At 39.6% G+C, this 26,009-nt stretch overlaps 1 protein-coding gene across 8 annotated transcripts in view; it reads left to right on the top strand.

The window, feature by feature from the left end:
- The window catches only part of LOC137167650 (poly(rC)-binding protein 3-like), a 490,543-nt gene that overhangs the window by 270,448 nt on the left and 194,086 nt on the right, over window positions 1–26,009 (top strand). For 7 of the 8 annotated variants that reach the window (XM_067569882.1, XM_067569883.1, XM_067569874.1 and 4 more), the window contains exon 3: window positions 3,170–3,279. The gene's annotated coding sequence lies outside the window, so the exon portion shown is untranslated. Of the gene's footprint in view, window positions 1–3,169; window positions 3,280–15,034; window positions 15,051–26,009 lie in introns of all 8 variants that reach the window. The other variant, XM_067569876.1, reaches the window with a different exon arrangement.

Below are 26,009 nucleotides of genomic sequence, written 5' to 3'. Positions count from 1 at the left end.
GCTTTCCACAGGCGGAGGTGGTTTTAGCTGATATCTCGCTCTTGAGAGTAACAAAGGCAGAAAGAGCACAGCTGGTGCTGGTGTCCCAAAGCCACCTGGCCCTGTGTGATGCTAGCCCGTGTATTGCAATGGCGCCTGCTGAAGTTATCACTGAATGGCATGGGAAAGTGACCTACTACAAAGGAAGAAATAAGGCAGCACTCCCTAGAAACCTTCGGCAGAAGATTGCAGAGCTCCATGAAAGTTTCATCGAGATCTCTCAGGAGGGTTCAAGGAACATCCCGTGCACATAAACAATCTGCTCCACATGCCTCCTCTCGCCCCCCAACTCTAGCAGGGAATGAAAAGCAGATAGTAACTTTGCCTCACTTGTTTGTATCACTATCTCTTCTAGCATGAGTAAATTAATGATAAATTAAAAGATGTGTCCTGCTACTTTGTGGGGGCCATCCTTGTAATTGAACATTTATCTACACACTTACCCGAAGTTTCTTCCCCTGGATCAGGCTCGCCTATGCTCGACCGGCGGGAACAACTGGATTGTGGTGGAGTCAAAAACAGGTCCTGGCTCACTGCACAGCTGCACTTCCTGGTCGCCTGTCCTCTGTGCTCTTCCTCTTCCATGTCTACCTCCTCCTCCTCCTTACTGTTCACAGCAGGGGGCTATGGCTTGGGCTCCTCGGAGGTATCCATGGTGCTGTTAGGGGGTGGTGATGGGGTCTCTGCCAAATATGACATTCAGTTCTTTGTAAAAGCGGCCAGTTTGCAGCTTGGCACTGGATCAATTGTTGGCCTTCCTGGCCTTCTGGTATGCCTGCCACAGCTCCTTGGCTTTCACACGGCACTGCTGCTGGTCCCTGTTGTTTCACTTTTCCTGCATTCCCTGAGCAATCTCCTTGTAGATGTCGACATTTCTATGGCTATATCTATACAGCCTCTTCTCCCACAGACCCAGGAAATCCAATATCTCCTGTGCACTTCAGGCAGGAACGCTTCTGGAGTGCGTAATGAGCATGGGCAGCTGGCCAGTTGCTCTCAACAAAGGAGAGCTGCTAGATATGCTCGCCAAGACAGGCAATCAGGAAAAGGAATTTTCATTAATTTGTAGGGCTTTAAAGGAGGGGGAGGGCCTTCTGGCCTCAGTGACCCCTGGGCCAGGGAGTTCACAATGGTGACCAGAATGGTCAGTGTGGGGCATTATGGGACAGCAACTGAAGGACAGTTAGGATCAACATAAATGACTCAGTGTCTGCATTCACACTGTGATGATCTAAATATGTCAACCACAGCTCTTCGCTCCTTGGAAATATAGTGTTACTTTGTTGGCATAATGGGGCGCTTAGGTCGGTGGAAGATCAATTGAAATATAGACACATGACACAGCTAGGTTGACCAAAGGCAGCTTACAGCAACCTAACTTTGTAGTGCAGACCAGGCCTCATCGTTTATTCCTGGCCAGTGTGGACAGGTTTGTGTGTTTGGAAAACATGTCCCTTCCTTATATCATTCATTTTCTCCTGTGGGCATGTCAAAAATGTGGCAGAAACATTATTTTTATGGTGATCATTAAGCAAAGATGAAAATAAAGATAATTGTTGCCAGGATTCATAGTGAATTCCATTTTCTCTCGAGACAAAGAGGACATAACCATTACAAAGGACCCTCCATAAAACTGATGCCATTTGGGGCACCGTGGCCTACTTGTGGGTTCCACCAACTATACTCTGAGGCTTGCTTCTTTAGAGCAGAGTGGCTACGACCCTGTGATGGGGTATGCAAACCCCACACTGGGCCCAAAGGGGTTAAAAGGCAATACTGGCCCAGGTAGCCCTGCCCCTACAGGCTTGCTGATCATGCAGCTGGAGCAGCAGGTTAAAAGGAGCTCAGAAGCCCAGACAAGGGGTGGTGGACAGACTCTGGGAGAGTAAAATCCTTCTCCATGAAGCCAAGGGAGTGGTCCACAAAGTGGTAAGGCCCCTAGGCAGTGCCTTCTCCCATCACCACCTCCCTTTGAAAACCAGCAGGTCTTGTTCATTTGGACTTTTTGTGAAGCTATTGACTGTTTGGAAAATAGGGGCCACCCTGCCCCACTAAACTGAAGGACTAGAGAGATAGGAAATAGCCCAGGACAGCAGATTTAGGCTCTCCAGGGGGAAGAACTTGCCAGTATTACTTCTCAGGGCCCTAGGCTGGGATCTGGTGGAGTGGGAGAATCTGGGTCCTCCTGACACCCCCCACTGAAGGACAAAGCCCAGATGCATGGGGGAGACCCAAACACTTCCAGGTTGGGGTCCATAACCAGTCACCACCACTGCCTCCCGACAGAGGGACAAGGGGTTAGGGGTCAGTTGCACTCACCACTAAACGACCCAGCTCTCTGAGCACCCATTCACAGTCTCTATTATGTGCTGCTTCCGGAACAGTCAGCAGACCATCCGTCAGATGTGTCCCTCTAACCCCCATTCTGTGTGCATGTGAGTGTGAACCACCACTGAGTCTTACAACTGTAGGGAGGTGAAAGCAATACCATTTCTTGTATCATTATCCCTCATTTCTGGCCAGGACTATGTAGAAGCACAAGGATAAATTTGAAATAAAAAATAACATTGAGGGAGATAGACAGCCATCCACATGAACCAGCTACGGGAAATGAGCAAAGAACTGCAGGAAAACCCCAACCCATCTCTTACAGATAGCTTCAAAGTCAAAATACATGTCTAACTAGGGCAATAATTAAGCTATCATACAAGAAACTCACCTATAAACCCAACACAAGTGGAAGCTGGGAGTCTCCACCCCTTTGTTCTCTCTACCAGGCTAGAACAGCTGGCTGAGGCACCACAGGAACCCCACTAGTGGAAGCTTTTCAAGAGGATGCGCTGAATATATTTTCTTGGTGTTCTGAGCATACCCCTATCCCAGCCAGTGCTGTGGACTTCTGGAGCTGCTTTCCAGGCGCCCTGGTGGGGTAGGGGTTGTGGGCACCTTGTGTCATATGGTTTACAACTGAATGAAGGCTGGAAACATCATACACATTGTGCAATGTAATAGAAAAACTGCTCATGACATTACTTAACCTTAGATAGCAAATTACCTTAGTGTAGTTAATTAATTACAGTACTTTGATGGCTGAAATAATTGCTAAGTCCTCGTATCTTCTTCTTTTCAGAACATAATCAATTACAACTTTGAGATTTCTGCCTTAACTGAGTGCACAGGTAGTTGCTTCAAGAAAGGACTGACAGCAGTTTCTTAAACGCCCACTGGGTCTTCTCACAGGTAAGTCCTCTTTCTTACTCACTTTTCTTTCTCTTCCTCTGTTCCTGACTTTTCTCTTCTCTATTTTGTGGCATCAAATGACTGCCATCATAACTAGAGCTGATTTGAAATTTTTCAAGCAAAACTTTATTTTGCAAAAAATGCAGATTTGACAGCACCAAATCATTTTGTGAATTTATGTTGATTTCACTGAATTGTTTATTTAGGGGGAAAAACTTTAAAAATAAAACTTGGAACATGTCAATATTTCATTTTGAAATGATTTTTCGTGGTGAAATTTCCTCTGTTTATTTTTTAAAATTCAAAAATGTTTTAAAATGCTCAAAATTGAAATGAAACATTTCACTTTGGTTCAAATGAAATGTTTCCAGTTAGCCCAAAACAATTTTCTTCAACTTTTCAAAATTGCCAAGGAACTGAAAAATCCATTTATTGCCAACCAAAATAACATAAAAGAATTCAAAATCTCCTGCCTCCCAAGTAGATTGAGGCTTGCCTACATTATAGTTGAGTCAGGTAACTGGGTTACAGTATGATTGTCTCAAGATCCAGTTACAAAGTTATTTCAATCAGTAGTATCAATGGGACCTTAACCATTAGCTTGGACATATCCATATATAGTTATATATTGATTGTAACTGTAGTGTAGGTAAGTCAATAGAGCATCCTTCACAGTGAACTTCTTTGGCCATAGGATCCTAAATTTTGTTCAAACTTGAGTCACGGTGATCCCATAAAGAGGTCTGATTAGAGTACATTCCTGGGTCAGGGTGCCCCAGAATAAACTGCTCCTCTGTTCACAAAAAAGTCCTTAGAATTCACAACATTTGAAAACAGAAGGATCAATGTGTTATAGAAAAAACAGCAACAATAATTCCTTACCAAGCCCCTAGATACAAGAATAATTTTACTCTTCAGGTTTTCTAATGTTGCTAAGTTGCCTCTCTTTTTGCAGGGCATTAGACCTGAGATTCAACCCCAACTCCAATGTTCTGAGCATCATTTGATGGTCTAATTGAGAGCCCCTCTTGACTATCTTTTCACTGGCTAGCAACTTCAGTAGCGTCATGTCTTCAAGCTCCCTCCACATCTTAACTGCCCCGATACTGCTACCTTACCTAACCCTCGAGCTGTTCTGCATTCAGTTTTTTCGTCAATCTAACTAAATCAGTAGAAAAAATGATCTAGTTAATTTGGTGCAGTTGCCTATTGTGAACATAATTTTATCAGTATAAAGGTGTTTATATTATTATAGCTAGTTTCAGTAACAATTATTTGTATTGCAATAGCACCTAGGAGCCTTAGTCATGGACCAGGGCCCCATTGTGCTAAGTGCTGTACAAACACATGACAAAAGACGATCCTTGCCACAAAGGCGAAGCAGTGCAAAAACAGGGTAGACAAGCCCTCAAAGGATTTGGGGACTCCGGCACCTCCTTGTCTCCTTAGCCCCTGGCTTTCTGGTAAACTCAGGAACAGGAGGGGGACCTTACTGTGTCCTTGGTTCTCATCCTAAAGGAAGAGCAAATCATTTGTAGGACCAGCTTTTTAAAGAGCATCACAACTGAGACAAATCCTGTGATGCTATCTCTCAAAAATGTAGGAGGGCTTAGGATGATTGAGAAAAGGAATCTCGAGAGATTTGGGAGACTTCATTGGAATTTCGGAAGAGGAAGTTGGGAGAATTTAGTAGCCTGTTGGGAATGAGAATGTGGGAGATGGGAAGATCTGGGTAGGATTCAAGAAGGAGTTAGGTGTTAAAAGGAAAGGGTAGGATCATAAAAGGTTGAAAGAAGGATCTGGCTGGATTGAAGGAGGGAAAGGGAATCCTAAAACTGCTTAATAAGCTCGGCATAAAATAAACATCTTGTCTTCTCAGGATTTATCTGAAAAGAGGCGAACTTCAGAACTTTTTAAAGTTTTCTGTCCTCACTAAAGAGCTAGGTTTATATGAAATTATATTGTAAAAGACAAAATTATTTATAAACAACACAAACCACTCTCCCTAGCTTCCCAACGGAGGAAAAATACGTTTTTTAAATTCCATCCCCAGAGTCTTTTCCACCTACATAGTAATGAAGATTTTCATATCAATACAATGCACCATAGGATACGGGATATCTCTCTTTGTGGCTTTATAAAACTACAGTACATTTTATGTTCTTTGCTTCTTGTTGGAATATGTTCCTCTTCAGAGCATGTGGTGGGTGTTGTGAAACTCAACACTGGGTTTAAGGCTTCCTCAGCCTTGCTATGATCATACTGTGCTGATAGGGAATGAAATAGTAGAATATTTTCACATTTTTGCCACTGCACATTTCTGGAATAAAGATGCACAAAATAAATTGAATTTAAGCTATAGAGCTTAGAGCTACTAGAGTTGCAAATGTTTTTTACCTGCTATAATTAATTAATCTTAGCTACTTCTTTATGAAAAATGAGACTTTATAAGAATATACAGTATGCAATTTCATATGTCGTGAGATAAGCAAATTAGATTTGAAGAATAATATTTTTTTACCATTTATATAGCTAATAAATAGGCAAGGGCAAAAACAGTGCATTTATATTGTGAAACTTCAAATGTAATTTTATTACAAGCTATAGCTTAAGTTCTGATCTCTCGGATTCATAGACAAACAGATGGAATAGTGGAACTTTTTCTCAATTTTTCTGTATTTACAAAATAAACTTTTTTTTAAAATGAAGCTTTCAGTCATTTTCGCAGCAAACCTGATCACCACATTGTAAACCCAGTGCCTCTTTGTTTCGTGTTTAGAGATTGAATATCACTAAAAGATATTGTGCTGAAAGGAACCTGTATTTCTTAAACTTGTGCCTTTCTGTGTTCCTTTTTCCTGTCTAAAATCCAACCTCACAGATGTAGGTGAAACTGTAGCACTTTCCCTGTTCATCTCAATAGGCAGGCCCTTTACTTTGAATCTTATATCAGTGTGTTTTGGCCCCAAACCAGCACCTTCAAATTCTTGGAAAGTTTGGATCTGCTCAGGCCTGTCTCTAAGATACATTTTATGGATGCAGCCCTGCAAAGTGGTGAATGTTTTTCCTGTGACGTGCTCAGCACCAAAGCTGAAGGAAGGGGAGGCCGCTCAACACCTCACAGGTCTGAAGCCTAATAATTGGTTGCAGTGTGCAATTAACATAAATTGTAATAAAAATGCAACAATATTTTCATATTTCTCTAAGACCTGCTACCACTGAAACTATTGCTGAATGATCTAGTTGTCAGGTGTTAGTATCCCTAGCCCAAGATCATTTGACAAATTTAGCTTAGTATTAATACAAACCAAAAAGGAGAAAGAACTTTAATTTGGGGAGAAATCAGAGCTTTATTTGTAATGGGGAAAGAGACAGGTGAGAAGGGATGAAGATATGATGAATAACTTATTTTAATTTTGTTAGGGGAATCCCAGAACGAAGCTATTTGAGACCCTGCCACACAGAGGAAATACTGTGTTTTGTTTTATTTTTTTTTAAAAGAAGACAAACAACAAGGTTTCAGGTATTGTTTGGTATTGTTAATGATTGGTGACTATTGGCGGTTCAGAAGCCTGCCTTGAAAATTCATAGTCCAGATTTTCATGACGTGTACAATATTATATATTTTATTTAAAGTAACTTAGCAGTGTTACATATACATTTTCCTAGAAATATATTTTGTAATGAGGGTTCTCTCTAGTACCTTCATTTAAAAGCTTATTCGATCAAATGTATGTTTCTGTTGTTGATTTTTTCCCCAATTGGATTTATGCTAATACTTTGATATTTTTCTTAGGTTTCTAACCATCATCTTAGCAGGCTTCTTCCAGATGAAGCCAAAATGCATCTTAGTGTGTGTTAAAGAAAAATGGGGGGAACGTTAGATGCATTGCAGAAAGTCTATAAATAAAAAAGCGTCAACCTGTAATCCAGCAATTGCACAGCAACAAGTACAATTTTATAGACAAATGTTTGTGATCCTAATCATTCATTCTCCTAGTTATAGAAATTGCTAATTGGGGTATGCTTCTGAATAAATAGGCATTCATTTGATGTTGGCAGTGTGTTGTCCGTCCAAATCTGATAAACTACTCCTTGCCTGGGCAGATAAGGATAACAAATAAAGGTCCCGCTCTTGAGAGATGCTGAGTACTGCAACCACTACTTCACTTTGCTGACAGCTTTGTCTGAGTAGGAGCTGAGTAAAAATTATTGGCCAGGTTGGGACTAGTTCCCATTTAGGAGCTGGGAGGAGTTGCACTATGCCATGAAGTACATGGGAGGGCACAAACTGTGCCTTCCCTTTGCATGCTGCAGTCTGCTCTCTCAGGCTCGCACTCCCTCCCTCCTCAGGTGCTTTGATGTGACTTAGCCCTTGGAAGCTAAGAGGGAATGGCCTCTGTGCTCCCTCAAGCACAGACATTGTTGCAAGGGGAGGTTCCTTGCACCCTTCATTCCCTCCTAACTAGGGGCAGACATATTCTGGGCCTGAGTAAGGACTTCAAGTTTCAGGCCATTTCTTTCCATGGGAACTGTGGATGTTCAACACCTCTCAGGACCAAGCTCATAATAAGCATTAGAGGTTGAGAGGGCTTGCTGTGTAGGGGTAGGGTCAGTCTGCCTAGCATGCATATATATAATTAAAATCTTAAAAGAATAGAAGAAATTGGGCTTGTCTAAAAGATGCCTTGTTGAATGTTGAGTTCCCCAAGCTTCCCCTGAGTGCAAGGCCTGTCCCAGGTACAGCTGCTAGCCACCCCACAAGCACCAAGGCAAAGCAGGCTCAGAGGGGGGCTCATACTACTAAGGTGATGTAACCGTTGTAGTTCCTGGAGGCTCCTGCTGGGGCAGTGCTGCTCTGCATAACTCCAATGAATGACTGTGAATTAAAATGAGCCCGAAGCACTTGAACTGTGGAGTCACTGTTCAATGATTTTCAAAGGAGAAGGGTAGCACTTCCAAAGCATGGTTTCACACTCTGTTGTGACAGGGGTCGTAGAAACCACTCTGACTGAGGAGGAGATTTGTTAAAGTGGTCTACTAGAGCTCGGATAGAATGAGAAACACTTGACCAGGCTATTGTGCTTTTAAAAGGCAATCACAAACTCATCATTTGCTTGTCTTATCAGGCTATGAATGGGCAAACAGCCCAAAGTACAATTCATTAGGAAAGAACCAAACCATTTAATTATTGTGAGAAAATGGACTTTCTTGGTTTATTTATTTATTTGTGCCAGTGGCTGAAGTTTTCCTGTGTTGGAATATTTTAGTAGATGTGCTCGGCATCTCTTAGCTGATCATTTTGCCCTTCATCAGGCTAAGGGAATTGAAAAATGAAGCAAAAATAAAATATCTAAATAAAATTACTACAGTTTCTAAATTTTACTGGTTAAAAAAGAGATGATTTCCATTTCAGTGCTTTTATTTGTTTTATAGTTGTAACCTCCCTGCGCTTCCTACTGTTCCCTCCTGTTTCCAGCCGCATCTCTGTTTAAAAGTGTACAGCCCCAGCCAAAAGTTCACGGTCCTGCTGAGCTATCCCTGCTAGTCGTGAAACCTCTGGGCTGTCATGAATATAAATCCCTTTATAGGAGGCTGAGTTTTGAGTTTCTGACAAAGATGCTTATGTAGCAAGTGACTGTTATCCTCCTGAACTGGAGGTCAAGTGCATGACATCTGTGATTGTTCCAAAATTCCAAAGGGAAGAGAGAAACCTGAAATCACTCCAGACCTGATGACTCTTACAACACAGTGCATGGCGTTGTGACTGGCCATTTCACATCACTGTAATGTTAATTTAATTTAACTCTGTCCCTGTGACAGTTAGTTGTATCTGAGTGTTTGATTTTTAATTTATATTAAACTTCTCAACCTCTTTACTCTGCTATCTAGCTTTGATTAGGTAACATATCTTAAAGTACAGAAAAAGTCACTAAATGGAAGAACAGCCTAATGATTGTCGATGAGCCAGATTGCCAGGCCTGTGCTCACACTGCATGGTTCCTTACTCTATAAGCTGTGATATTGAATTCAATGGCATTTCTTGCAGAGTAAGAGTCAAATTGGCATGAGTAATTCTGTCAGTTTGTTTCTCTGTGATATTGGAAATAGATGTTCACAGAGGCCATTGTCATATATGCTTGGGCTGTGAAGAGAGATGAGTCAAAGTGACTAGTGTTGAAAGATGACGTGCGACATGTCAGTGGTCTTTGGATCAGGCCCAGTATGAGTAACTCTCCTATTCGAATATAAGGGTGGACTTTTGGTACTGTGCAACAAAGAACTGTGTACCCTAATATGGGGGAGGACTGACTGGCAGCAGCCTCATAGTTGTCCATGATTAACCTGGCTGCACCAGATCAACAATAACCCTGTGGGGCTTTTAGACTGGAATAAACCTATACTAGGTGGCCATGGATATTCGGCACTGCCTACCCTCACTCTCTAAGTGTGTTGTTGTTGTTGCCTCCTTCGTCTTCTTTACTCTGCCTGGGAGCTGGGCATAGGGGGAACATTGAAAGCACAGTCAGTTTCCCTGCTATCTGTTGCTGTGCCTGATGCCACCGCAGCTCCCAACTACTAGGAGGAACAATTGCAGGGAAAGTACTGTTCAGCCCCTGCAGACCTGGGATGGAGCATGCCTAACTGCTGTGTGAGGGATGCCGTGAGTACAGTCCTGTTGGCAGGCAGGAGCAGTGAGGGGATGGAGCATGCCCAGTGCAGACAGAATCTTCAGACAACATAGCTGCCAAACTCTAAGAAGCTACTAATTGAGTATGTGCAAACTGAGATTTTTTTTTAGAGGCTTATAAATTTGGGAGGGTTTTCACAGGGACAGAAAAAGGCACATACATGATGATATCAAGTTACCCCCTGGCTCCGAAGCATGTAGGTCCTACAGCATCTCAGTGAAATGGCTGTAATAATGTATTAACATGGCTATAACAATGCATTTCCCTAATTTCCTTCTCAGAAATGGTTTAAACGTTTTAGCTGAAGATTTTCAGAAATGTTTAGACTGAATCAGACTCCTGGCATGGAAAATTTCAATCTAAACAGTTAAACTTTGGCAAAGTTATAAGCAACTGCAAACGAGATTTTTACAGGTAGACTTGTTGGGCAACCTTAACCATAGGTGGCACAACTTGCACCCATTCAATGTAGAATAGAGTGAAAGACAGCTGAAAGGTGACTTGTGACACGGAGAGCCAAATGACCAGAGAGGTACCTAGGTACTGTACCAGAGAGGTGCAGAGAGCTAAATGACTGCCCTAGAGTCTCTCTCTAAATACTAGGTTGTGTACCAGAGGAGGTGCAGAGCACCAAATGACCAGAAAGGTACTAGATACTATCCTTCTCAAATTAAGAGCTTGTATTTATTATGCTTGTAGCCATGATGGTATGTTTTATACACACTTCACTATATGCAATTGTAATTTCAGAAATGGAATACAAAATGCAATAATAAGATACTGTTCTTTGCCTTTAAGTAGTAGATTTAATTGACAGTCCATGAAAAATATTAATGGCTGGTCATTAGTAGGTATTCTCTCTTTTCTATTTACATTATTGTTTTAATTTAAAACTAGCACTTTGCTTTGTGGGTATAATTATTGACAAAAATGTCTGTCTGTCTCCATCAAATGATTAACTAAATCATCCTTTTCTTCCCAAGCAACGCTGTGCCCCTCTGCCCTAAATCTTGCTAGTTGTAAGTGAGGGAGGAAAACCAATTTAATTAAGTTAACTTTATTGACCCACTGGAGCTGTTGTTTAATAGTATAACTCCCTGGAGTCTAGTGCAGGTAAATTGAATGAATGCCACAAAATATCACTTCCCTGCATTGCATATTTCAAACCTTTGCCAGGCAGCTTGGGATGAGCAGCCAATCAAGGAAAAGGTCCCCCCCTCCCCCCCACACACACTTTGCTAGCTTAGATGGCATTTCCTATTATGCTCAGAACAATGTGCAGAGTGTTACCGATTCACTCCTGTGAGTATACTGAGATTGCATGTGATATTCAGCTGTTATATTCAGAAGACAACTTTTTTCTGAACTGGCTTTTCAGCCATGTTTCAAAGATGCCTTTTTATCAAGGAAAGAAAACTAGCATCTGAATCTGAATGAATGTGCTGTGAGTAAACCATTTAATATAAGTGCATCAATACATTCATTCTACATGGAAATCAGAATCCGATAGACTGATAAGAGAGCTCTTGTAGGGCTACAGTTGTAATAAAATACTTGAGAATAAAATAGTTTGTTTCCTTGTCAAGTAATTAGGGTGATAAAATAAAAGCTAAATAGACTTTAGAAATGTTTTCCCATGGATACTAGTGCTTACCACTTTTTAGGTTATTATTTTCTTCTGTTATTGAAAGCAGTGTCAAAATGTTTTATTCATCTACAACTACAGCAGCTGTTGCAGTTGACTGGAACAATATGTCCTTTTCTATACTATTCCATCAATACTGTCTGTTACTTGATAAAATAATGTAGTTTAATCTTCTGCACATTTACTCCTAGTCATTTTCTTATAAAGTACAGATAGACTAGTATTTGAATCATGCAACAACTTCATTCATAAAAAATGTAAAGCTTATTTGCTTAACACATAGACCCAAAGATCCAACATTACAGCTCTGCATAAAGAGTTAAATGCTAATTATTGTTTTAGAGAAAAATAAGCAGCATGATTTTAATTACAATGCATAATCCTCTCTTTTTTTTTTATTGGAAAACACATATCATTCTGTGTTTTGAATTAGTTTTGGAGTATTTTTCTATATGTAAATCTAGAAAGATATTGTCAGAAAGCTTCAGGATGATTATTTGAATTTGAAATTCCTGTCTTAAATAAAACGTGTACACATAGAAGCCCTGTACCCCTCATCTTAAATGGAGACACACTGAGCCAGATCATCAGCTGGTGCAAATTGGCATAGTTCAGTTGAATTCAATAACTGTTGAGTTCTGACTGAAGATCTGGCCCATTGACTTCAGTGGAATTTCTCAAAGGCATAAGGGTCCACTGACATGGACCCAGTTGTAGGATTGGGGTCTAATGTCAAGTGGTATTTGCTAATGATAAGACTGACTCTGTTTTGGGGGAAAGAAACCATTGTGATTCTGCAACATCTTCTTGGGGGTATTTCTTGGTGTAGCCCTGGAGTCACTATGAATTTTTCTGTTCCTCTCCTGTCTCTAATGTCCTGTTATGCCGTACAGAACTTTGGAAAATAATCATATATTTTTAAGTAACTTTTAAAATTGTGGCACAAACTAAAACAATCTAGAAGATTCTGAGCAAACACTGACCCTCTGTCCTGAATTTTGGGAGTGAGCATAGCTGCCTCAGCACTAAGTTTGAATTCCATGAGTTACGTTGCCTTTAATTTAATGTTATTTTAATGTGTCTTTTTGTTGTTAATTTTATTATTTACATAAGAAGAAGAAGCCTTCTATGACTGACTAATACATCTTTTAGAATCTGTTCTAGTGCCTAGTTCTGATATCTTGGCTAATTGTGTCTCTAGGTGGCGGTTGCTTAAAGTCTATATTCTGTATCTGAGAGACTGAAATGGCATCGTTCAACACAGATGGTTTTGTTTTGGGACATTGGGCAGGCATTAGATAATAAACTCTTGTGTGTTTTTAGTTGTCCCCCTTTTTACTAGTATAGTATTTATTTGTGGCATTTAGACAGTTACTCTCTAACTATTATTATATACTTGAAAGAAAGAAAGAATGTGCATCTGATAAATACATATGTATGACCTAATCCTGTTAACTCTTCCTTGTGCAACTGATTGATCACGTTGAATTCAAAAGGACTGTTTGCCTGAGTAATATTACTTGCGTGAGTCAGACTTTGTAGAGTGATGTCCTTTAAAGGTGTTTTTAAAAAAAAAAAAGGTATTTATTTTTATGAACATATTCTATTTACTTGATTGTAAGTATTCTAGTCTATCACTGAAGTCTATTATTAAAGGCTATAACATTTGAAAGCAGGTATTTTAAACTCTACTTGGTGGATCTGAAAATTGTTCAAGTGCATATCTCACAGTGACTCAGATACTAGCCCAAGTCCCAGATCAGTCATCTCATACTACCCTCTGCATGCAGAAATATGCTGCTTTAAAATCCAACGTTATCACCTTCTTTTGAAACACAAGTCTTTTAAGTATTTAAGTCTTCACATTGAGAAAGTGAAGATGCAAAAATGTTGGTTTCTTTCTGTCTCAGCATATCTGCTGCAAATGTATCTTCTTTACCTAACTGAAAAAACAAATGTTTACTCCTGTTAACGTTGCAGCATCAGTAAAACTATGAAAGAGGAAGGTGGATTCTATTTTGCCAAGTGCAAGTTCCCTACCAGTAGATGACAAATAGAACTTTTATGGGTAGTGATAATGAAAGAGTGAGAGAGGATAAAGAACTTGAGTATTTTTCTTTTTTCAGATCTGGGGTTCATTTTGCAGCAGTGGGGATAATAAAACTCATGGTTTCTCTTCTTAAGTAAGCAAGTTCAATATGAAGTCATTGAGAAGGAATAAATATGGAATCCCGTGCCTTCATGTTTAGAGGGCTTTTTCTCAGTCTAAACACGAGAGAGAGAGAAGAACATTAAAAAGTAAATGTTGTTAACACAAAAACCAGGAACATCTGATTATAGTATACTTTAACCAGAATACTTCGGCTATTTCAAAAACACATCAGTCAACTCACAAAGGTATTTTAAAGACATTTACTGAAGCATGAAAAATCAGTAATAACTAACATCCCAATTTCTGCTTATAGAATAAGAATTGAATAGCCATTTCAATATTTGATTTTATGATCATTTCTATCCCTCAGTTGTCTTCAGCATTCAGACTAGGCATGACAGGAGGCTGCAATTTAGGCCAGGGAACAGAGGCCAAGCACATTTTGTATGCCTGGATTTTGTTTTCTTTGCTACATGACCACCTTCAGCTACAGGAAAAAACTTTTTTTTTCTGTGTTATTGTTTCCTTTCCTAAGGGAAAGCAGTGAAATAGAGTTGTGAAATGTCAAGTTACACAATTAAAGAAAACCCCATGCTGATGGATTAATGTTATTCAGGGTGCATGTCTGAACATACAGACTTAAAGCCAACTTCGGAACTCCTGTGCAAACCCTGATTAAACAAGCTCTGTACTGAGCATTTGGGTGTTTGTGTATGGGGAAACGTAGTCTTCTCCTCCCAGAGCAGGGAGAACTAGCATGAATGCTAATACAGAACGTGGGCAGTAAATGCAGTGCCTGTGCCCAGCTGGTCACCACTCCCAACACCCAAAGTACAAGGCAGTGGATAATAACTCTTTATGTACATGTGGGAGAGGAGGGAACAAATTTAGCACTAGAGATTTCTGCCTGAAGCAAGTTTCAAGTACTAACACCAATTTTTCCTGCTGTTTAAATGCCCATGAGTTGTAGCTATGTTTCCTTGAAGTGAGTTGTTGTACATGGTTCTTCCTTCTTGATGTCCAGGTATGGACCACTATTGTAGTAGGGATGGATGAACAGGCTCAGACAAAATAAAAACTAGACAAAATTTCAAGCTGAGACGAGTACATTCTTTGTATAGGTCTGAATGGTTTTTGCATACCTCTACTCCTGCCAGCGTATGGCACCATATAGAAAATAGAACAAGAAAGCCAATTTTGCGCTACTTCCTGCTTTTGTAGTTGTGCAGTGAATTTCTGCGTAAATCTCACTTCTTTTCATTTCAGGCAAGCACAGAAAGAGGTACAGTTGTTTTCTTGAGTTTGCATGTTGGTGGTGGTCACTGCCAAACTCTCTTGAAAATCTGGTCTATGTTTTCAGTTTCTCACCTCCTTCACGATGTGGAGCTGCATCATTTTTTCCATCTCTATAATCTTTGTTCCTATATAAATGTTGTTTTCTTTTGGCCGTGGGTTGTGCTGGAAGTAAAGGTATATACATTCTGGGCCCTTTGTTCTATACTACATTAGGCAGTTTGGGTCTGTATTTCTGAATCATCCAAGAAACAGTTTTTATTTTCCTTTTACACATCAATTCCATGCCTTTGTTTCCCTTCTGATTTAGGGGGTGGTGATGTGTTCAGTTCTTGCAGTCCTGAAAGAGAAGGACTCTATTGTTTTCATGATCCAAACAATAGCTGTTTCCCTGGGTAGGCAGTGTAGGCTTAGCTTACCTTTTCTGAGTCAGACACAGAGTGATCTTTATCCATTGCTTTACATTTGGTTATGAGCAAATCTTGTCAGTTTTCCCTACCCAGTTTCAGATGTTACCAGCCTGAATTGGATCTGAATTTAAGAGCAAAACTGGATCTGTACCTAAGAGCAAAACACCCTTCTTTTCATTTTTCATAACTACTAACATAGCAGGAACATATGCTAATTTATTATGTTCACTCCATCTAATCAATACTAAATGAACTAAGAATTCTGAACTATTTACTACTACTTCATGTAAGAATAAAGAATTACAATTCTCCATAGTCTATTGCAAAACATTAATTATTCAATGTTAAGTTGAGAAGTTAGTTAATAGGAGCTAATATGTTTATCTTAATAAAAAATTACATGTGATACATACTGTACATAGAGCAGATAAGGATATTTTTGATTAAAGAGCATTTCATTCAAAAATGCCAAATCACTGAAACTGAATCTTTCCCCAAAAGGTTTCATTTTTACTAAACTTTGGCTATGAAAAGCTTCTCGGGTTCAGGGTGGAATTTCTGATCAAAATGGGAAGGGGACAAAGGGAGGAAGAATGGAGGCGGGAGGGACAGATGCCCCCAGGAATAGTCAATAGGACAGTAGTTACGGTACTCATCTGGAGTGTGGTAAACCCAGGTTATGTCTCTAGTCTGCACCGTTTCTTGGCCAGGTCTAATTGTATATGTGCATATATACAATCTTTATTGTTTAATTACTTTCCCCCTAATTACCTGAGTATAGTCTGTATTTCCTTGAATTTTTAGAACTTCTGCCAAAAGTAAAACCCAATAGGGCCTGCCTTGAATAGCCTCAGGCAAGAACAAACTCTGAACATCCAGATTACTAGTCCTGTGATGGTCCAGAATTTCAAACAACTAATCTTATCTCAGCTATTAGACAAACAACATGGGCTGTGCAAAGCAGTTTTATTACAGTGCAATTGTATTGTTGGATTTGGATGGATATATGGAAGTTACAAACCAATTCAGATTGGTTATTGAAACAGAAGCTATATCTGCAGCATGTGGTTTTCATCATAAGAAACAGGAGCAAGAATGACTTGAAATGTATCTTGGAAATAGAAAAAATAAAACTGCCATTTTGCCATAAAAATTAGTTATGGGGAATCCTTTTATTTTCCATAGCCCCAAAATACTGCTTCTAATCCCATCTTCTGTAGCTAGAGTATAATTTAATTAGTGGCTATACTGGGAAGGACTATTCACAATATAATTGTCTCAGGGATCTGTTTAAAAAAAATCCTTGAAAAAAGAATACTAGGTATTATGGGCCAAGTTCTGCTCACAGTTACACTCTGTAAATTGGAGTAACTCCATGAGTTATAGAGAACCCCACTGTCAAAGGGAGCCCCGGACAGTCTACATTTCTTTTTCCTCCTGATCTTTGCAGGACTGGCAGAGGAACAAAGCACATCTCTTCTGGTCTGTCTCCTCCACCACCACCACTTGGATCTCCACACCAAAGAAAGCCTTCTATTGGTCACAGCAGAGGGGCAGATGCTATCAAAGCGGCAGTAAAGCCTTCCTTTTGCACAGGACAGAGATTTGTGTGCCAAAGCGACCTTCCACATATGGATTACAGGGGCACTGTTAGACCCATAGATCCAAAGAATAGTTTTATCCAGAAGTCATTGAAGTTAGTGGAAAGACTCCCATTGATTTTAAGCCATAGAAAGGCAGCTATGTACTGGTGAACCCAAAAATCTTTCAATAATTGCTCAAAGATTATAGAGATGGAAAAAAGGGGCCAATAATTTAAATATATTTTGTTACATTGTCCTACTTATGATCCTGTTTCCCTTTCCCTGGTTTTGTAGTCTGAACAAAGATAACTGACTCACATTTGTTATAAACCAGAATTTTCTAACACTAGTTCGCTTGAATGGGGATTGTTTGATGAGGATGTCCTTGAACATAGATTTTTATGGGATGGGAGGCATATTTTAAAGATCCATTTTTGATTGGCGTCACATCTTTCAAAGACATTATGTGTGTTGCCCTTAATGGAAGATTATTATTTGATAGAAAGCATGATTGAACTAATTTAGAACAAATGGCACCCGTGTAGCTGTGGCATCCCTCACAGCAGCAGAATCAGTGCAGATCCATCTGAAAGGAAGGATGGAGTTGGATGAGATCTGTGGAAAGGGTGCACAATCGTTTATAGTTTGGAGTTCCTCTTTGAGCCCCCCAGTCTTCCTGCTGTACTGAATATGCATTTGGACGTGCACATCACCCCAATATCTCACCTAGACTGCTTAGTCTAGAAGCTGGACCGAGGTTTGGGACTTAGTGCATAAGTAAAAAGAGAATATTTTAATGTTAGTTAAACCTTCCTGTTGGACTGAATTTTTTAATGCAAGGTGTAATAAGTCCAGGAATGCCCAAGGCAGCACTTTTGCAAATCAACTTCACAGGTTATCAGCTCCATCAATTTGTGCTCAAGTTAATCAGTCATGGGCCATTGTGGAGCTTCGCCTGGAAACACAGGCTTGCAGAAGCTTAAGCAGCTTGTCATTTTGTGTGTACTAATGGATTGTCTGGGTTACAGCATGCATATAATTCTGAATTATTCCCCGTTCCAAGAGCATGCCTCTTCCATTAAACTAACCAGTCATTCTACTAGAGGTAACTGTTGACATTTTGAAAGACCTGGATTGTAATCAATATACAGGAGTTATAGCTACTGATCTGAAAAAACTGGTACATAAACTGTTATGACTATCTAAGGTGTTCTCAAGCAAAGTGAGCGCTGTAATTCTAGTTAAATAGGAGATTGCCTACATATTGGCCTACTTAAGGGCTTTACATCTGAGGGAGGAACATCAGAGAGAGAAATCTCATGAGCTGTCTTTAGATTTTATGCTTTTTATTTCTGATTTCATTATAAGGCTCTTTCTACATAAAAGATATTTTATACCTATGATATCATTGTACTCAGATGCCCCGCAGATGGCCAGCAAAACTGGATCTGATCAGTGACTTTTATAACTTAAAAGGCTGAGTTGGGGGGGAAAGGGGAAAACAATTTTTCTGAAATTTAACCAAACAGAATTTATATTATTTTCAACATCCAACCTCTTGAAAAGTGTCAGAAGTGACACACACACTGATATTTCACATTGAACTGCCTCTTGCCTGGCCCAGATAAATAGCTTTGAGGACATTAGAGAAATTGTATGACCTGTTATTAATACAGCAGGCCTCCATTTTTCACACAAAACCCTTTTTTGCCAGAAAATGCAGATTTGGATTGACCGCAACAATTTATGAATTCAGGTTAATTTTGGCAAATTGCTTCAGTCAACCATAAATAAATAAATAAATAAATAAATGAAAATATTTCAGAACCATCAAAACTGTTCATTTTCACATTTCCCAATTGAAACATTTTGATTTTTTTGTTTTGGAAAGATAGTTCATTTTGAAATTTCCCTCAATTTTATTTTAGCCCCTCCCCACCACCAATTAAATGTTTCAAACTTCAAAACAAAACATTTCATTTTGGGTCGACCAAAGTGCTTTGGTTGACCAAAAATTAAACTTTTTTGGGCATGTCATTTCACCAAATCATTTCAGGTTGACCCAAAACAATTTTTTGTAATTGTTCGGTTCTGTTACTGAACCAAAAAATTTGTTATTCACACTGCTTGACTTGCTAATCTTTGGCTCATGTTCGTCGTGTGATGTACTGTGTGTGCAGTCCACTGCTATACTCTAGTCTTGGAATCCTGTGAAACAGTTGACACAAGCTTTAGAAAAACCCTGCACAAGCTGCTGAAAAATGGAAGAGTTATTGGCTTTCCGCCACACATCCTTTCCCCATGGAGGAGGAGAGTTTGAACAGGAGACTGAATATGGGTGGAGTGAGAAATTGAGAAAGAATGGATAGGCTGGCAAAAGAAGTGTCAAGGGGGTTGGAAAGGATAGGGTAAGAAAGATCAAGAGAAACAGGAGAAGAAGGAAGAGTTTGAGAATGGCAATGGGGAGGAGAGATATTGAGGGAGTGCTGCAGGGATTATGGAATGGGGCAAAAGATGGAAAGATTAGGGTTGGGGAAGAGAAGGAGTTAGGAAGAGGAAGAACAGAAACAAGGTAGACATGCTTACAGCAGAACCCCTGTTTTATGAACTAATTGGGGATTGAGGAGTGCATAAAATCAAAAAGTTCCTAAAATTAGACATCTCAAAATCACCTGAGTTATGGTGCATACGTTGCATTGCTTTCTTCTTGTCCTTCACATCACGGCAAATCAATTTCCAATGCATTGAAGGCATTTGCTCTTCATTGATATCACTTCCATTGTGTGGTTTATTTTTTTCTCCAATTGAGGAAAAATGGTTTGTGTAACTGGTCTGAGTAACAGTGAGTAAGGCTGATGTTTGTTTGTAAAATCAAGGTGATTGTTTAATGAACAGTTTGATATGCTGGCTAATCTGAAGAATACCCTCTGCCAAGACCAGGCAAGTGGCTACCCACACCATCACTGCTAGCTTTTCTGTTGTAAACATTTTATTAGGGCTATGCTGTTATATATCATCTTGTACTGTGATCCTGAGAGATCATCCAAGCTAAATTGGGTGAGTTCATATATGACTACTTAATGGGAGGCCCGTTAGGAATAATAAGTGCTGCAGGCAATTATTCATTTTGAGTGAATTAATGAACAAACACAATATTACGGCCACAATGCTACTGAAGATGCTGTCTTTTGTTTGAGATGTGAACCAAGGTCCTCCTGACTCTCTGTTTTCTCAAGGAGAACATTGAAGTGCCATGTAAGCCCAGTGCTCCTGGCCAAATTTCAACTCATAATCATCCTTAGTAAGTAATTTTTAAAACCATATAACACATTTTGCTCATGTAGATCTATCCCATGGGCAGCAGCTCTGCAGCTTAGAAATGATTCAGTCAGATAGATTTGGGCAGGGAACAAAATTTTACTGGTGATAAGATCAGCTTCAAAAAAGAACTCAACACAACTATTTTCCTCCAAGATCCAACTTCCCATACATTCAGTCAAACTCTGTACATCTCCAGCAACCTTTATTTCACAGGTGTGTTGTTTTTGTTTATAAAACTACTTTTTGATATTTAAATGAAAGATGCTATGGAAGACCAAAGTACTCGTGTACTCTATGGCCGCTTTTATCATTCAGAGATGTGGATTGCTGTATCTTTTGCTCTTTACACAATGAACGTAGGATGAAAGACCCACACAGACACAGTGGGGTGCAAATAATGGTGTTTACTAATTAGACACATGCAAGGCATAGTCACAGTTATACACACTTGCTCTGGTAGGGTTCTAAACATAAAACACAGAGCCACTAGGAGGCTTACAAACTATTTAAATGTGTACTACTCATTTACTATACACTAGATGAATATATTAGTGCACTAATATTTAGTGGTTATCATCTAACTTGCTGCTGGCTCCAAAATGGTTTATTTTACAAAGCTAATCTGAGAAAAATTTTGAATAAAATAAAAACCTAAAATCAAGATAGAAACACAGCTTGAATATTTTATAAATGGTAAGAGAATTGTGAGTCTGAAATCAAACTTGGCTATTCCATCTGGGCCAAACGGGTAGGTTTTTTTATGTGTTATAACTGTTTAGAAAACCCTTCAGATGCTTTAAAAATGAAAGAAAAAAAATAGTTATCCTGGTTTTGAATGTGCACTAATTTTCCTTATTATCCAAGACAGAGGTTACTTATTTTAATTTAAAGCAAGGAAAGCTATTAAAAATATAAAATTTGTTGGAAAATAATAGTGTTAGAAGAAGATAAAATCAGGGCAAAGTCTTCTGTTTTTGCTATATGTTAAAATATAGATGGATTGCAGTCAGTGTAGATAAACCCCTTATCTTTTTTGTGCTTCAGATGTAGGGTGAGATTCTGTGAGCGGTCCGCATTCAGAATTCCCATTGGGCCCCAGAATATTAGCTGACAGTCAGTAATAAGGGAAGATGTGTGCTTTTGGTCTCTGCTAAATATAATTCATTTAATACCAGTTTTTAAATTAAAATCATTAGGACAAATTATCTCTGTTGTTCTCTTCACCATTTTAGCCATTATATCCTAAATTAATTATATGGCATTTTGAATGTGTTCATGTACTTTTCTGTAAGTGTACTGTACATGTCAAAGAGAAAGCAAAGTGTTGTCAATTTTTGGAACATGTTCAAACCCTCACAAACTTGTTTGCTTTGAATGAATTTTAAACTAATAGCTTTTTTTTTAATTTGGGGTTCATTTACATTTTCACCTGGTAAACTTTGATTCAGGAGAATGTTCATAGCTTGTAGTATTAGAGGATCAAATTTTGCTTCATGTTTGTCTATTGTCTACAAAAAGTAGTAGGTCGTTTTTCAAATATTTTTCCTTACTGTTTATAATAACACTTGAAATTTAATTCTGTTTCCTTCATCGTACCCTGAATTGTTGGGTTGCTACTAAGAGCTCATTTGTGCTATGGTTTCTCTTTGCTGGTTTCTGTCCTGAATTTTTGTGGTGTTGTGTGCTGTTAAACAGCTATTGCATTCTCTTTCAGAGGTGGCTGCGTTGTGATTACTCCATTCCATTTTCATATTGGTGGTTAATAATTAATAAGTGATTATGTAAATATAGCTAGGAAATATATGATGCTGTGATGTGGTGTAAAAGTGCTGTCAACATGAATTTGGGATGGCTGCATGAATGGGAAAGCTATGTGTGAGCTATACAGATAGATCATCCTAAATTAGTGTTGTTAAAACCTTTTCACTATACAAATCATTTTGCATGGAAAAGTATTTACAGCTGTTTTAGAGAGTTTTTATAAATTGTTTTGGGGCTGTTTTTGATTCTCTCTGATGGCATGGCTAGATGCCTTTGTTACCATGAGTCAGCTGAACAGCAGCACTCACAGAGCCTGAGATTAATTCCTTGTAGTGTTATTTGTACAAAAAGCAAGTGTCTAGGGTCTAGACCCACTCTGAACAAGTTAAAAATACAATTCTCATACACTATACATCTAGCAATATTGCTAACCCCAAGACCTCCAAGGAACTCTACCCACTCAACAGACCACTGCTCACCAACCCTCACTGTTCTTGTTCTAGTCCCAAAAACTGGGCGGGGGGGAGGGAGAATGTATGGGCTTTGCCGAGTGCCCTAAAAGTCAACAAATTCTGGATATTTCAGTTCCAGGGCTACTTCCCTGGCAGGGGAAGTGAGTTCCAAAGGTGAAGGTCCCTCATGGAGAATGCCTCTGCAAGCAACTGCCTCTCTTTTTAATGGAGAGTGTTCCAGCTAATATGCTTCTATTGGTTCCAGCTGCAGCAGTCTGGAGAGTGGAGTCTCTTACATAGCTACATCTAGGCCATTTAGGGCTTTATAGAACAAAACCAAAATCTTAAGATCCATCTGGAAACCAAAAGGCGACTGATGCCAATCAAGAATGCAGGCATAATGTGCTCACGAGATCTCTCACCTAACAGATGAGCTGTCACATTCTGCACCATTTTCTGCTCTGATCTGAGGGGGAGCCCCATGGCCAGCACATTGCAATAATCTAAAACATGGATGATGGTAATAAGGTCCACATCTGGAAGAAATGGTTACAACTTGCTAGCCAGACGCAGATGGAAAGAAGGCCATCCTAGCCTTTGCTGTTCAACTAACAGAAGCTAACCAGACTCCTAGACCACAAACTCAGGTAACAAAGGTTGAACCCACACTCTCAGTCACAGAAGCAGATATTATATTCATCATATCTTCTATTTGCTACCCAAGCGAACCAGCATTACTTTCATTTTGCCAGAACTGAGCCTCAATTAACTTAGCTCATCTCAACAAGACACATTGTAGTAGCTGGGTTGAATGAGACAGACGTAGAGTTGGGTGTCATCAGCATACTAAAAGCACAACATCCACTACTTCCAGTGACCAAAGGACCTCTTGCGACCAATTGGCAGAAGGTTACTGGGTTCCTGTAAGTCTGGAATACGTTCTGGTTCACCAAAGAGTGTCCTGTAAGGTTTCTACTGAAAGTTGATCATGCTGATCACCATAATCTATATGAAATAGATGTGTGGATATTATGTAAGAAGGGGTGTGTGGCAGGAGATAGAGAGAGAGAGGAAACTGTTTCTAAGGCCTTGTCATTAAAGACAGGTCACCCAGAGGTAGTATGCCTTACATCACATTCCACCAGATTTAAAGTGGGAGGTACTTATCTCCCTGCTTCACCCTTGTGTGTCTTACAATGATTTCATTTGCATACTGCATGAAATGCTAATGAAGAGATTGCAGGGGCTTCAGAAGGAAAATTAACAGGAAGAGGTCAACGGCTGGAGCAGAAGACCCTATTTTACAGGTGAAGAACAAAGGATTGGTCCTGATATATCTGGAAGTGCAGAAAGATGTCCTGACATCCTTCATCAAGGGGAAACAACTTACCATTGCGCTTGATCCTATGAAAGGATGTTGTCAGCCATCTTGCATGAAAAACGCTATGAGAAGGACTTTGGGTAAGTAGTACCTTATTAGGCAAGAGGGGATCATGTTAGTTGAGTTTGGGCTGTAGAATGCATGTCATGATTTTATTTTATATGGAAAGCGTTTGTTTCCAATAGTTCTGTTTGCTCTTCTACGAAACTCTATTCTTTTGTTAAGTAAGCTTATACTTGCATTCTCTATAAACAAATCTAAGTGCTGTGTGTTACGCAGAGCTACATTCTCAGGTGCAAGTAGCAAGCTGTGGAGTACTGTTCCCTTGGGAACAACAGGCCTGGCCATTCTGAAAGTGTCCAGTGGATAAGGGACTGGATTCTTCTGGGAGATGCTTGGAGGACTCAGAGGTCGGTATGTGCCGATTGCTAATCTGTACGAGGGACAGCAGAGTCCTCGTGGGCCGAGAGGGGAGTGCTCGTGTTGCCTGTGGCTGGGAGAGACAGTGACTGAAGCCTGGCAAGTACAGACAAAGCTCCCCTCACGCTAAGGCAGGTGTTAGCGAGTTGTCTCACAACCCTGGGTACCCCCGGGAAGCATCACGCTTTCTCAGTAAGCTTTCCAGTTGGCCCTATACATCTGAATCAGGAATCACAAAAAATACCACCCTTTGAGAATATTCAGTGAGTAAGGAATAGAACTCCGAGTGTTCTCGGATCAGTTCTGTCCATTCTTGCAGTGATCTGGGAGGGTCATGACAATGGAATCAATGAACCAGCTTCCCTATACTGACTCTACACTACCAAGAGATTCCCTTGCACCGGGGAATCCTTCTCTGCAAGGTTAGTGCAGCTTTGCAATCCCTTTGTGCTATTGGAGCTATACAAGAGGCTATACTGAGGGACTGGATCTGTCTCTGGATCTGTAAACTGAAAGTGAAAAAGATAGTATCTGATTTTCTTAAGTGAAAACTTAGAATCTGCAGAATGCCAGCCCCTTGAAAATACTCTAAAATTGCTGTCTGCTTTTTTCCCTTCTCTTTTCCTTGATTTTTCTCCTGTTTCTGATGTCTACTCAGTGAGAATTTCTTTATTTTATTTTAAGTTAAGCAATAAAATATACCAAATTTAGGACAAATTAATAATAGTCTTTCATTTAACCCCCAAAATCTTGCAGCATCAATATAAAAGGATCTAACTGTGATGATCCCGAACCACAAGCCATATTAGTCTTAAATGCAGAAAAGCCTCACGGTACCTGTTTTATACTCTACAGATATTTGGATCATGGTACCTGTTTTATACCCTACAGAAATTTGGATTAGGACCCATATTTAGTTCCCGGATCCAACTATTATATTCTCACCCAAACTCTCGCATCATGGTCAACAATGTGATCCCAGATACTTTCAGCCTCTTCTGGGGTACTTGGCAAGGTGACCACTGTCTTCATTACTTTTTTATTTGGATCATAAGGCCTTGGCAATAGCTGTATGAGCTCATCCAGATATCCAAGGTATATAGCTTAGTTCCACAGAGTATAAATTGATGTTATATGCTCATGATGCCCTTTTGTAGATATCCAAACTAGAAACCACTCTTCCAGCCCTTCTATCACTAATTCAAAAATTCAGAGCAATATCTAGTTACAAAATAAATTGGGAAAAATTGGATCTATTGGAAATCTCCCAGTTGTCATGTAATGGGGCTTTTTCTCAATGGAATTTCCTTAGGCAAACTGATGAATTAAATACCTCGGTATAAAAGTACCAAGAAACATTAACAAACTAGTGAAGATAAAAGTAGACCCTGTATTCTCTGATCATTAGTGATATAAAGGCATTGTCTCTTCGGGAGCCTGTGGGGAAGGGTTAATACAATAAAAATGAATATTCTGCCTGGGCTCCTCTATATTCTAAGCAGCCTACCTGTATATAATCCCTCCATCCTAGCATATGAAAGAAGATGTCTAAAACAAAAGATGTCTAAGGGTATGTCTACACTGACAGCAGCAAAGTTGCTGCCCAGATCGACCCCTTTG

This window comes from Emydura macquarii, unplaced genomic scaffold (genome assembly GCF_026122565.2).
Source record: "Emydura macquarii macquarii isolate MOO-44397 ecotype Brisbane River unplaced genomic scaffold, CSIRO-AGI_Emac_v2 contig_2948, whole genome shotgun sequence".
Classification (NCBI taxonomy): domain Eukaryota; kingdom Metazoa; phylum Chordata; order Testudines; family Chelidae; genus Emydura; species Emydura macquarii.
This window is presented reverse-complemented; position numbering and strand designations above follow the sequence as displayed.